We start from the raw sequence: 15,206 nt of genomic DNA on the forward strand, positions 1-15,206 counted from the left end.
AACAAAGATATAGGTAATCTTCAAACACTTGACCCTACTCAGTTTGGATTTGTCAAAGGGAGCTCATGCCTGCTATAGCTGTTGGACTTCTTCAAAAAAGTCACCAATGCCTTAGATGCAGGGAAATCTGTGCATACAGCCTACCTAGACTTAGCCAAGGCTTTTGACACTATCCCCCACTCAGGCATCATTGACAAACTCACCCAGCTAGGTATCAACCCTTATATTGTTAGATGGGTTGCTAACTGACTCACTGATAGAACACATATAGTCAAAATAGGGGAAGCCATGCGCAACATCAGACCTGTAGCCAGTGGTGTTCCACAGGGATCAGTCCTGGGACCTCTACTGTTTGGAATCTATTTCTCAGAAGTATAAGCAAAAACTAAACATCTGTGGCTGACAAACTTTACTGATGACTGCAAACTGGGACCGGTCATAGAATCTCCAAATAATGTCAACATCCTACAAAAGAGTCTTACACAAACAAATGATTGGTGCCAAAGTCATGGCCTTAAACTCAATGCAAAAAATGTTTTATCATCCCTTTCAGTAAGAGTGATGTTCCTGCTAACTACCATATCAGTAGCAACACCCTAAGTATGCACTCAGTGGTGAGAGACCTGAGCACACAGGTTGACAGCAACCTTACCTTTGATCACCATGTCTCCACAGTGGTAAGAAGGGAATTCTGTATTGCTCATCTCATAAGTAAGGGCATTGCCTCCAGGAAAAAAAGAAGTTATAACCTCCCTGTACTCTTCCCTCATTAGGCCAATAATTGAGTACATATAAAAACATACATGGAAGACCATACCTATAAAAAGTATGCATGTAGATAGCTTAATTTAAGCCTGGTTTAGTTGTATGTATGTATGTATGTATGTATGTTTTATATGCTGAAGTTTTTATATGCATAGGCTCTATATGGCTTTAACATCTTAGCTGCACCACAATTGATTGATTGAATGTGTTTTTCTATTAGGCTGTTGTATTTTTGAATTGTATAAAGTGACTGTTGATTTTAACTAATGCATACACACTGAAAAAGGGACTTTTCCCGAAAGCTTTGTGGAGTAATAAACTTGGCTTTTCACCAACCTTGCGTGTCCTTTATTGGATTTACTTAGCTTGCTGTTTGTGGAATGTTTCTTGCAATCCATGGTTTACCATAGTGCTGGACTGCTTTTTTGTTTTTTTAACCATAAATTTACCCAAGGGTTTCCACCTGTGTTCCTCTGGGACATGGGCAATAGGTGCCAGGTGGAAATAAGGGTAGAACTTGGCTAGGTTTGTAAGGGACCTAGGGCCATTAGCCTAGTAACTTCCTATGATCCTATGATCCTATGTGGCTAATATAGTAAGAAATTCTGCTGAAATGTAGTGCATTGATCCATAGAGATCATGCATTCTGAATGCCTGAATCTCCCAGTGTACAGGAGCTTCACACACATGATGTTAGGGGAAGTTTCATCATTATCAGAACTGCATATGTTAGTGGATATTGTCAAAACTAGTCTTTACAATGTTGCTACTTATCACTGTCTGTATAACAGAAAGGTCTTTCACTGGTTAGTATACCACCATATCTGTGACACAGATACTGATGACCTATTCCTTGTGGACAGACACAACATATGGAAGTTAGCAGCATTATTCTCATATGGAATCAAGACAGATGCCTATTATGTTGGACATAAAGGTATTTGTAACATTAGTCATCATTACTATACAGTTCTGTCATATCTGACGGGCAAAAGCATTAGGCATTTTATTGGCAATGTCTTTATAAATGCCACATAAAGACCATAGAGACCAGTTGGCATAACGGTTAAGGTCTTTGCTTCCCATGCACAAGGTACAAAGTTCATTCCTGACCTTCAGCCAACTCCTCTTTGGAGTTTGCATGTTCTTCCTGTGTCTCTGCAGGGTTCCTCCCACCACTGAAAAACTTGCTGTGTGTTCCCATCTCAAACTTGCCAGTGAATGAGCTGTGGGCACAGACTCTATGTGGTGCCCTTTAGGGGAAGAGTTGTACAGACCAACCACTTTGGGCATCTTCTGTGTTGCACAGTATCCTTAAGATAGGAGAGCACAGATCACAAACTGGCTTTATGGTTCTAGGTGATTTGGTCATGTTGACTAATGTTGCCAAATGGACATGGGCATTTGCTGGTGACAAATAGGTTAAGGACCTGGCTTACACTGACCTATACCAGGGATCCATGTTAACAGTAGGAGGGGTGTATGTGCCCCTACTGGCCAGTGTGTGCCCACCATAAAGCTCAGCTAAGCATCACTAGGTCAATAAGCTACTGCCTGTCCAGTGTCCATTTGCCCACTTGCCCAGCCTGGGTTACCTGGGATAGTTCTGTTGAGTCAAGAGAAGAGTTGCAGGACCTTCTAGATAAAACAGAACAACATGAATTGGTGTTGAGAATGGGTAAAGTGAATGCACATATCGGGACCGACAGAACAGGATATGAGGACTGCTTGGGTCCACAAGGGTGAGGTAAAAGGAATAAAGAAGGAAAAGCCATTCTAATCTTCTGTCTGGTAAATGGCTTAATAGTAGCCAACACATGGTTCAGAAAGAGAGACAGTCGCAAGATCACATGCAAGAGTGGCCAACATGCATCTCAGGTAGACTTTATTCTTGTAAGGAAAGGACACTGGGGTAGATTGCAAAGTCATTCCCATTGAAATGGTTGGCCCATAGAATACACTACACATTGCCAAAATAAGCTGCAAGCAGTGATCAGAGAAGGCTCTCAGGTGAAGACCTGGAAGCTGACTGGAGAGAAAGTGCAACAGTTCAAGGAATTATTCTGAGCTCCAGGACCCCAAGAAGAGAAGGAAATAGATGGAGTTGAAGAATGGGAGTGCCTCAAAATAGCATGTGTGAGGACTACAGAACAGATATGTGGTCAAGCCAGGTATAGAAATAAGGTACATAAGGAAAGCTGGTGGCGGAATGTAGAAGTTCAAGATGTCATCAAAAGAAAGAAGGAGTGCAGGAAAAAGTGGGAGATTGAAAAGACAGGCTAGGAAGGGATACTGGTTGACTAACAAACAGTCTAAGGAAGGAGTTGTAATAGTAAAGAGCACTCTACCAGCTTCTAGAAAATGACTCAGTAGGTGGCACAATGAAGTTATATCAGGTTGCAAGGCAAAGACAGAAAGATAAAGAAGATATCAGATATCTTTCATAAGGGATGCCAGCAACAACCTGCTCATCGGCCCACAGGACATCAAATGCAAATGGAAGGAGTACTTCCAGTAGCTTCTGAATGAAGAAAACCCCACAGAAGCTGTACTGCCCCAGACACAGCCTCCAATAAGAGAAGAAGAGGAACCCACCATAGAAGAAGTAAGAACAGTACTAAGGAAAGTGAAGTCAGGGAAAGCAGCAGGCTCAGATGAGGTCACAATAGATATGATAAAGATGCTTGGTGAGAGAGAGGAAAAATGGCTCTTAATGGTACTCATGGCAATGTGGAAAGAAAGGCATATCCCAGATAACTGGACAATAAACATACTTGTGCCCGTGTACAAGAACAAAGGAGGCATCCATAACTATAGGCAGTACAGAGGTATCAAAATCCTGTCACACTGCATGAAAGTTCTGGAGACGGTGATTGATAAACAGATACACAGAGTAGTAGAAGTAAGACTGGAAATGAACAGTTTGGATTCAAATTAAGATTATGCAACTGACCCATTCTTTGCAGTGAGACAGATAGTTGAGAAGAAGCTAGAGATGAGGAAACAGTCCAATGGAGCATCCCTACACTTGGAAAAAACATATGACAAGGTCCCAAGAAAGCTGATTTGGGCAGTCCTGCAGTGGTTCAGTCTCAGAAAGATTGGTAGAATTAGTGCAGGCTATGTACAGAGATGCAATGACTCAAGTATGAACAGTGTTTAGTCTCATGGATGGGTTCCCAGTGGGAGGGTTGTGCATCAGTGTTCAGCTCTGAATCCACTGTTGTTCTGATCTGATGAAGTCTCATTCTATGGTTAATTGAGATAAAAGCCTTGTTATTTTAATAAACTACTGATACCACTCTATGGTTTTTATCCAACTTTTTGTTTATTTTGTGGCATTCATATTTTTTTATTTTGGGTTGATGATTATGATGTCCTCATAAACCCTTCACCAATTCCTTGATGTGATCCTGGAGAAAAGAGAATAATTTATTTAGTCTACAAAAGAAGCATAGGCATTCTAAAACTGAAACCAATTTCCCTGAGGTCCTGCAGGTCACTGACTGCACCCATATTTTCATCAAGGTTCGTTGTGCTCCACGTACTCCATATGGCATTTGGTATATCATTCAGTTGGGTTTCTACTCCATCAACTGCCAAGTGGTGTACAATGCATAAGATATTTTGTATCTGTGCAACATTCAGACACTTCACGTGATTGCTACATCTGATATATGTGTGAAATGTACCAATGCGTCATTTGGGGTGACTTTCCACAGAGTCATCTAATTGGCGGATGTACACTCATCCAACCACAGAGTCCTGACTAAACTGTTCTTATGAATGCAGACAGCAGGTCACTTAGTGCCCACTTTTGTGTGTTGCAGGGGATCCAGTATATTCCTTGGAACCATGGTTGATAATCTCTATCTGTAGTGCCCAGGTCATGATGATGTGGTGTTCATCTCTGCACTGTTAGAAACACAGAACATAGCAGAACACGTGTTCAGACTTATTAACAATTACATTTGCTCTGTGAAAACATGGTGGCACACTGCAAAATGCACAAGAGACCTATAATAAGGTGTTAGTAGTCTGTATCATGCTAGACAAAATGATGTTTGAAAACAATTACATTCATGGATCAACATAGTACTGCCAAACAGAGCTTTGGCAGAAGAAAGATGAAGTTGGGTGAGGAAATGTCTACAATGGTGCCTCATACAAAGTTGATAAATGCATTAACACACCCAGACATGTCTAATAACAAATTATGGTTACTAACTACAAACTATTTTCAGTTTAGCTCACATAGCCCTTTTTAAGTCTTAATTTATAAACAATACAATTAAATCATTTAAGAATGTCATGCACAAACCTATGACATTAAAATGGCTCTTCAGCAATTTCCTTTCTTGCAACAATGAGCCTATTAGAAAGTGCAAACAAAAATTATTGCATGGAGAAAGATTTTATAGATTGGTTAACTGTTTAAATGATGCAAAACTCAAAAGAATCAGAAGCTATAATGAACAAGTTCACGTTAGAAGAGATGGAATGGTTAAATGATTAAAGCATAAGAGATTATATTACAACGAGAATTCATGGATTCATGGTACTGACCAAAATTATTATACCAACAGTTTGGAGTATATAGTAAATATAATATACAAGGCTAAGAGGTATAAGTCAGTTTTATACATCATACATAAAACATAAAGGGAATGCAAAGAGATTATTTAAGGTGCATGTTGGATTTTCAGTTTGGAAATATAACTTCTAAGTATTCATAGAAAAAAGAGCCCTTATTTTAAAATCAAATGGTAAAACATTGTCATCTTTTTGGAAAATTTATGCTTGCAGGTTTATTCATAACTGGTCTTGCCTTGTCTTCTTGTCTTCTTCCTGTCTGTCTCAAATCATCTTCACCAGACCTCCTTCTGCTTTTCTGCACAAATGTCTAAATGACCATAATCTGTTCTTTTTAACTTCACTGCAATTGGAGATACTTTGGCTACTGCTCTAATGTCTTCATTTCTTATTCTGTCTCACAGTGGGCATCCTACCACCTGCCTCAGGCTCTCCATCACCTCTGGCTTACTCAGCTGCCCTGCCTTTACTCCCCAGGTTTCTGTACCATACAGTAGTACTGGTCACACCACTGTTTTTTTATATTATACTTTACAGCTTCTTTGGCATTTTTGTGTCAAACTCTATGCCAATTGGCTGCATTACCTCGGATTCTAGCTTTGACTTCCTCATTCATACATCCATTCTTCTCCACCACCCCTTCCATATACTTGAAGCTGTTACCATGTTACACTATTTTCCCTTCATATGAGGTTACTATGCTAGCAACCCCTGGAGCCCTTACAAGTCTAGCCATGCTAATCCCAGGTTGCCTCAATTTTCCTTGGTTAGATGGACGTAATTCACAGAGCGAGTCTATGATAAACACTGACTACCACTCCTGTCCATGAGGGACATGGGTACCACCCCCAGGGTGAATTTGCAGTCTCCCATCCATTTGTCCAGGTTGCACTTGAATAGGGTCAGTGAGAAGCTCTGCTTCATGTGAATTGGAAGTCTAACCAGAGTAGCAGCAATCTCTGGGAGATAAATCTGTCTCCAGCCTGTTCTGTTAATGTCACAGGTCAGGTTAAGATCCCTAGAGCAAGTGACTCTTGTAGTATCTGACTTGTGGATGTGCAGCATATCCATAAGGTCAGGGTCAGAGACCAGACACAATTCGCCTCTCAGCAGCCTATATGATACAGAGTTTGGTGACAGGGTGTTCAGTCTATCTACACAAGTTATAATTTGGAGGCCCTGTATGTTCTTGGTGAGAAACCTCTGTGGTCTCTCGAGCTGCTGCAGGTGTCTGGTGAGATACAGTACATGCAGAAATAAGCATTGTATTCTAGTAATGGTCTGATGAGGGTCAAGTACAGTGGAGTTATAACATCCTTTGACCTGGACACAATAACCATACTTATGAAATGTGCAATGTAGAAATCTTTCCTTTCCACTGTGGAAACTTGGTGGTCAAAGTTCAGATTGCTACCTACCTATGTTCCCAGATTTCACATCACTGGGTATGAACATAGGGAAAGGTGCTGTCAATCTTGTAATTAGCAGGGAATTCTGATTTACCAAGGGGGATAATAATATACTTTTTTGTGTTTAGTTTTAGACTGTGGCTTTGGCACCATTAATTTTCCTGTGTTAGTCCCTACTGCAATATGTTAACATCATTGGGGGACTCAGTCATTGCACCCAATTTCCAATCTTCAGCAAACCTGATAAGTCAAAGGCCATCTAGTTTAGCCTGGAATTCTGAGAAATAGATTCCAAATAGTAAAGGGCTCAGTACAGATCCTTGTGGTATGCCAGTAGTAGAGGTGGAGTCACCAACTTTGACAACATGTGTTCTGTTAGTGAGCCAATTGTCTACCTGTCTAGTGGTATAAGGGCTGAGTCGCAGCTGGGAGTGTTTCTCAATGATACCTCAGTGGGGGATTGTGTCAAAAGCTTGGCTAGGTCAAAATAGCTAGGATGCACTGTCCTACCTTCATTCAGTGCTTTAGTGACTTTCTCAACAAAGTCTACTAGGTTTAATAAGCATGGTCTACCCTTAATAAAGCCAAAGTGGGTTGGGTCTAGAGTTTGAAGGTCACCTATGCCCTTGTTCATAAGGTCCATGATGATTCTTTCCATGGCCTTGCAGATGAGGCTGGTTAGACTTATGAGTCTATAGTTCCCAGGGTCGGTTGATGGCCCCCCTTTGTGCAAGGGGGATTATGGTTAAAGAGAATGTCAAGAGGGTCCACTAGGTCCTGTTTTGGATAGCTTAATAAGCAATCTGGGATGTTATCTTGTCCCACTGAGGCTGTCTTTTTCACCTTGTTGGCACATATATGATCTGATCTCTAGAAAAACTAGGCAGAGGATTTGGGTATAGTATGAGTGGTACCATCTACTAACAGTTTTGCACATAGCTGGGCATTCCCTTTTAGATTTCAGATGTAGTTAAAGAATGCCTTATGATTATTCTTAACTAGGGATACTATTTTAGCTTCATAATTAGCTTTAGAAGACTTTACATGATTTCTGATTTGTTTGTTCAAGCTTTGGAGGGAATTCTTCCTCTGCTGAGTCAGGTCCTTCTTCTTTTTAGATATCAGTTTCTTTCTTCTATTATATAACCTGTTTATAGTTAAGGCCCACGAGGATGGCTTGTTTTTTTTGAGAGGACCTGCTTTTAATCCGGTCAGGTATAGCTAAGTCTATACAGTTGCTTAAGTGTTTATACAGGGCATTTGCATAGGAGTCATTGTTGTCTGTGATTGTGGGGGTATACATAATTTTTTATACAATTGTATAGTAAGCTGTAGTTTGCTTTGGAAAAGTTTTTAGTTTTTTTTGCTCCTATGGAAGTGACAGGTTCAATAGTTACTTCAAATGAGACTGATTTACGGTCCAACCTTACCAGGGAGGGCATCACACAGTGAGGAATGCAGTGACCTCTCATGTTGGTGAGTATTATGTCTAGGACATTTGAGCCCCTTGTGGGGGTGGCAGCCGATCTGCTCCAAAGCATTTGTATTAACAAAGTCCAGAAACCTCTGGGTGAACATGTTTGTGCTCATATATGTCACCTAGTCGATGGAAGGATAGTTGACATCCCCCATGACTAAGGTGTTGGGCTGTATGGCAAGTGATTCCAGTACGTCCAGGTAGCTGGTGTGCTTTTCTTGGTTCATGGTGGGAGACCTATAGCTAGCAATGATGTGGTAGGTTATTTTGCCTATGGTTAATGGGACATAGAGTAGTTTGAGAGAGTTGTACTGTTTGACCAGTCTCTACGTGTAGTTGGCTTTAATGAAGATGGATACACTTCTGAACATCTGGAAGGCATTGCAGCCTTGCACAGATGGGCTGCTCTACATGGCCTTGAACCATGTCTCAGTAACTGCACAGACATCAGCATCTTCCAAGGTAAAGCGTGCTTCCAGGAAGTGCAGTTTCATGCTTAGGCTCCTAGCATTAATCAGTAGAACCTTGAGTTTGTCTTGAGTAGATTTTGTTATGCTAGAAATTTTGTCATTTTGACATTGCCTAAAAAGGCACTATGGGAGAGGCAAGTGCCTCTGCGAGTATCCAAAAGCCTAGAGGAGACAGGTGCAGACCATGTCTGGCAAAGCAGTGTGGTCTGTCAACCATGTCTTCCCAGGCTGACAGATACTGCATCCCCCTGGACTGACACCACAAGTTAAGCCAGTTGTTGAAGTCAATCATTTTTTGTTTATATTGTGACATCATCATAGGTAAAGGTAGAATGCTGCTTAGGGTTAGAGGCATACCTGCCTGAGACACATAATCTGAGAGTTCAGTCATGTCTCTCTTCATATAGTCTAGAGAGATATATCTCATGTTATTCACCCCAACATGGACTATGAGAGTCATAATGGTACTTGTTGAGTGACTTGAGTGCACGTGTGATTTGATGGATCCTGGCACCTGACAGCTGACTGTGACCTTCTCCTTGTACAGCCTGGTGAGGGGGACATCTGTGTGTCTCATTATGGAGTCACATTTGACCAAAACATTCGATTTTGAGGTGTTTTGCCTTAGGGGCTTATTTGCTGAGACACTGGTGTATCTGTGTAGTGTTTTTTATTTGAATACCAGTGTGTGCAAGTGGTTTACATTTGGGAGGTCTCAGATCTTTTGGTAGGCTTCTAGTGATTACCTTCACATATGTGGATTTATGTCTCATAACCTCATTTTGTGTGAGAGGTGAAGTGTGTGTGCTGACAACCTGTTTTATGTCTGGTTTGTTGTTACGTGAGTGAATTAATTCCAAATAATAGTGTAATTACATCTCTCACATAGTTTTAGGAGTAAGTGGTTGCCAGTATACATGAGTGAATTACTTAAGTCTCAGTTTCAGTTTTCAGATTATTGTGATTTATCTCATTTATTGCAGTTACAACAGTCTTACCTGTACTCCCACATGCCTTTGTTCCATACCCTTATCCTTTGCTTAAGTTCTTGCTCAGAATATGCCAGTAATGTATATCATCAGCATACAGCAACTTTGTTGATCTATCCCCTGCAACCTGTTTTCTGATGTAGTCCATCACTCGTATCAGCAGCAGTGGGCTCAGAGATTAACTCTGATGCACACCCACTCCCACTGGGGACCTGTACTAATTCTACTAATGTTTCTGGGACTTTGAACCACCAGAAGAGTGCCCAAAGTAGATTTTTTTGGACCTTGTCATATATTTTTTTTAATTTTAACATTTGTTTACCAGGAAAATCTGACTAGAACAGAGGCCAATTTCAGCAGAAGCCCAGGGAGAGATGCTCCAGATGCATGTTTTTGGAATGTGGGAGGAAATAGAAGCAGCCAGAAGAAACCCACATGAATGCAGGGAAGACATGAAGACTCCACACAGAAGACACCCCAGCCAAGAATCAAACCAGAGAACCACTTGCTGTGAGGTGACAACGCTAGCACCTGTACCAGTGTTCCACCCATATGCTTTCTCCAAGCCTAGGAATGCCTAGTTGGACTCTTTCCTCATCTCTAGCTTCCTCTTGACTATCTGTCTTACTGCAAACATCAGGACGGTTGTACTGCATCCTGATCTTAAGCTGAACTGCTTATCTCCCATCTTACTTTCTGCTTCTGTGCATATTTGTTTATCAATCACCTTGAAAATCTTGTAAATTGGTTCTTGAATGTCTCACAATGTGATATAATTGCAGTTTTCCCACTATCACATAGATGGAGGTGGCTATACTGGTGACAAATGGACTACTTGACCACAGGTGGATTGCATTAACCCCTGTACTAAATGCATTTTGTGATGAGCCATGTTCAGATTTACACTCAAAGCACTAAAGGAAATATACAGATGGAGATGTTAACAAAAATGGCTAACATGTCCTTGCACTGACTGACTACAGGTGCACACCAGTGAGCACTTTGCCAGATATGATTAGGCAGAGTACACTGCAGCACTAAAACTGATATACCTGTGCTACTATTTACACTACTTAACTGTAAGTACTGTCTTCCTGAACTGATTTTCCACAAATGGACCACAATTAGCAGTGCACTGACTAAGTTTTAGAATGAGTCACTCTCACATGTTATACTTACTCAATGAGCACTGGCATATAACTGAATCTGTTAACCACAATGAATGGCATGTTTTGTCACTGTCTGACCAACACATGTGCCACTGTGCACTCTACTGGATGACCTCTGTAGTGGTGTACACTTCTATAATGCATTTGTAGTCAAGACACTAGTGGGTGAACATGTGGCCAAAGTGGATTATGGATACTGTGTTCTGGAACAAGGGGATCAGTGGAGGCAACAGGTATGTGTCATAAGACTGCATTATGGAATTATGGCCATTTATTTGCTCCATTTCCAATAAAAACACTGGCATGCATGTGCAAATGGCTGTAAGGCTTATGCACCAGTGTAGAGTATATGCATTTTATAACTCCATCTAGGCAACAGACTAGGTACACCTTTAATGCATTGCCTTTTAACCTGTCATTAAGGATGCATTACATGCAAGTACACGGTACAGTAGCACGCCATCAACATGCACTACACACATGCATTTTAACACATATGAAACATGAATGGCCTTGCGGGGGAATAAAAATGAGGGTGATATTTTCATGTGGGCAATACACTGTTGGACACACTGACACGTCCTGTTTATAGAACACAGTCTGTGCATATTTACTGTCTTTACCTATCGTAGTAGAGTTAGATATAGTTACCATTCCAAAGCACATTACTAGTTTTATGCGCAGGAGGTGAGTGGCACCAGACTTAATAGTGTCAGCTTATTATATTCACAAATGCATACAATACACATGAATATGAAAAGATTAGGCATGTCTTTTTAGTGAATGCTGACATGTGATGTAAAGTACATGCAATATATGATTAACATTTCTTACTTCGGTGACAATATTATGGTACCACATGTCCATATCACACACACACACACACACACACACACACACACACACACACACACACACACACACACACACACAGACCACAAATCTATTCTTTCTGTGATAAATATTGTCATCCTGGTCACTAATACTGATACTATGTCTTAGATGCCTTTTGTACTTACACATACTAATTAATGTTATGGGATTTTATTTTACAGCTTATAGCCAAGGTTTTATACATTGTTATACCTCTGTTGACTTCATTACCTTTTTGTAAATATTGTGGCTAAGTGCTTTTGTTTGACAAACTTGCACCATTTTCTGACCACATCTATATTTTCTGCTAGTTCGGGATGTAACATAATCTAACACATTAGAAGTAGGAAGCTCAGAATGAGAAAAAAATAGAAGCTGGACTAAACTGTTGCATTGATTTAAACATACTTTTACAATGAGAACTTAGTTAAATATGAAAAGCCAGTATGGGTATAGAAGGCCATTGAGTCACATATAGCAAAATGAAGCTGGAAGCTTCATTCTAGAAATCTGGAATCCATAAGTAGGTCAGTTTTAAAAAGTGCACTTACATGCAGTATTACATTTAGGGCAGAGATTGAGGCTAGCAATTACAAAAGACAATCAAAGCTGACACATAGACAGCTAAAAGAAAGTGAGTGGATATTTATGTGACTTGAAAGTGTTTATAATTGGTAGGCTAAGCATGCATCCGGGAAAAGTATGTCTCCTTTTGTACAATGTTTTAGATGATGTGATGCTGGAGAGAACAATACAAATCTTGAAAATATTCAGGATAAAAGCGCACTGCAAGCTATTACTCTTGGTATTTATGTATGCATGCATGCATTTATGTAGCTTCCTGATTGCTTGTGCTAAAGACTTCAAATGCACATATTCCTTTACTCGGTTTACATGGCAGATCTAAAACTTGATACAGCAGTATCTAAACAGACAGTAATACATATATGTGGATAGAGAACATTCAGACATGACATGTGACAGCAAAAGATACATAATTTGCAAATTGCATGTAAGATATGAAGATCAGTGAAACAAACTAAAAGAAAATATATGTATTTTCCTATTTTGTTGGGGGGGGGACTGTGAAACACAAGATAAAAATAACAATTGAAAGCTTCCATCTTTAAGAATTTTCTTCAGAAAAAGGAATGATTCAAAAAAATCTGATACGTGTCCATACCAACAGATTGCATGTATCCAAGAACCAATAAAATGTAATCAAGTCATAACAATTCTCTTTGGTATAACTTCAACATAAAAACATATTTACTAGAAATTGTATCATTAAACCCTAGGAATGCCTGCATTCAAAAGCAACTGCCATTCTAATTCTTTTTATTAAAAAGTCTAATGATATCACCCACCTCCTCAAGGGCCTAGTTTTAGGTTGTCTAACACAAAAATAAAATCTTTTCAAAAATTTTGCACTAGATGTTATGCTTATATAAAGCATTGTCTATACATTTATTTTTCATATGATAAATTTGTTCAGAAATCCTCCAGTTTAATTTATAGAGAAACTTTCCTTTGCAAAATGCTTTACAAGTAAGGCATGTTGCTATGTAAACTAAGTCAGTACAAGGTCAAGTGGAATGTTTGTTTAACCCTGCAAGTCCTGTTGGAATGTTTGACTGTGACATAAAAACAGTCTTGAATCTATCGACAATTTAACAGGAAATGCACTTAAAAGTAAGCTGAGCTTAAAAAAAAGCTGACTTTGCTCCTGCTAACATTATTCACCAATCTTTTTTCAACCAAATCTTCTAAACAACCAAATTTATTGTTAAAAATGGATCTGTCCTGGACCACTACAAAGAATTCATGATCTCCTTTAAAAATATTCCAGTTATCCTGTACTATGCTTCCTATCTGTACCATTTTCACTGTATTCCAAGGGAAATACCATATTCCAATTGGTATTGGAATTGCAATCAGTTCTTGACACTGTCTTGTTGCTCTTTTCTTTTAAAAAAGGGGCATAAGAACCTTTCCTTTTGGATCTCGTATCATCCAGAATACTATCAACCATTTGAGGATCATAACCTGTCTATATAAAAGCTCACTCAATACATTAATTTATTCTAATACTCTGCATTGGGTCCAATACCATATCCAACCCCATCCCTTGCTCAGTTTAGGGACGTGGTTTAGGGGGTTTCTAACTGGACTTTTCTTCTGCATCAATGCAGGTTCCTCTATTGCTCTGTATGTCACTGATTATATGTGTATTATTGCCTGCTGTTATTTTGCATGTTTAGTACTGCAAATCTAGAAATTGCATTCTGGACTAAGTTAATTTTGTTTCCATTAGTCACACTATTCCTTTTATGAGGTATTGTCACTGTCTATATACTTTTCATCACATTTATTATATTACATTTTTAGTTGATTTAATTTGTTTGGTGGCAGGAAGCAGACTACCTAGATTGCCTTTTAACCACAGTAAACTTTTACTTCTACCTCATCCCTCCCCTTCTTCCTCACTGTATTCCCACCTCCCTAATGCCCTGTTGAATGTTTCCTTGGATTTACAATGAATACCTCTTCTGGTAGCCTATTCCATTAGTCTACAATCCTTTCTCAGAAATAAATACTTTGGTAGATGAAGGGACTGAGTGTTCCTTATAATCTGTTGGCTGTGGCCCTCTTGTCATCCTTCCTGTGCAGGATGGACTCATTCACATTGATATTTTGCAGCCAAACCATGTCCTTGTATATTTTCTAGTATCTAATAAGGCATGCATCATCTCATCTAGTCCCTCAGTTCATATGTTTTTGCTCCATTTGGCAAATCTTTTTAGTGGAATTCCTCTGGATCCTTCTAGCAGCCTGATAACAGTATTGCTTTGTGGCCCATAAAACAGACTGTGGTACTGGAGTACTCTCTGTGGTCTCACTGAAGCCCAGTAAAGCAGACATGTTATTTCTTTGCTGAATGAATCTATCACCCCAACATTCTGTTCTCTGATGTCCTCTCACTGTGTTCAAGGTGGTCCAATCCACATATGATAAATATCTCAATCTGCCACAAGTATGCATATGATAGAAGATTGTGACAGACATGCTCATTGCCATTTTCTCAAAATGGCAAGTGCTCTCCCGCCTAACTTTAACCCTAAAACTCCCACCCAGTCCCTATCTGTAATCTGAAACCTTGCTCATTAACCCTAAACACCCCTCTGCTTCTATAATAGAAATGTCTTAATTACTGCCTAACCTTTAAACTCCCCTATCACTCCCTAAACTTAAATTCCCTGATTAATCACTAGCCATAAAACTCTCCTCTTGCCCTCTAATCCTAACACTTCCCTCCTGCTCCCTAAACCTAAATTCCTCAATTGCTCTCTAACCCTAAACTTCTTTTCCACTCCCTGCCTCTAAGCCTAAGTACTTCTATTAGACCCTAACTTTAGCAATTAAATTCCTACTTCTTCCAACTCCCTTCCAATTCCCTGCTG

This window comes from Protopterus annectens, chromosome 10.part0 (assembly GCF_019279795.1).
Source record: "Protopterus annectens isolate FY-2018-M chromosome 10.part0, PAN1.0, whole genome shotgun sequence".
Taxonomy (NCBI): Eukaryota; Metazoa; Chordata; order Ceratodontiformes; family Protopteridae; genus Protopterus; species Protopterus annectens.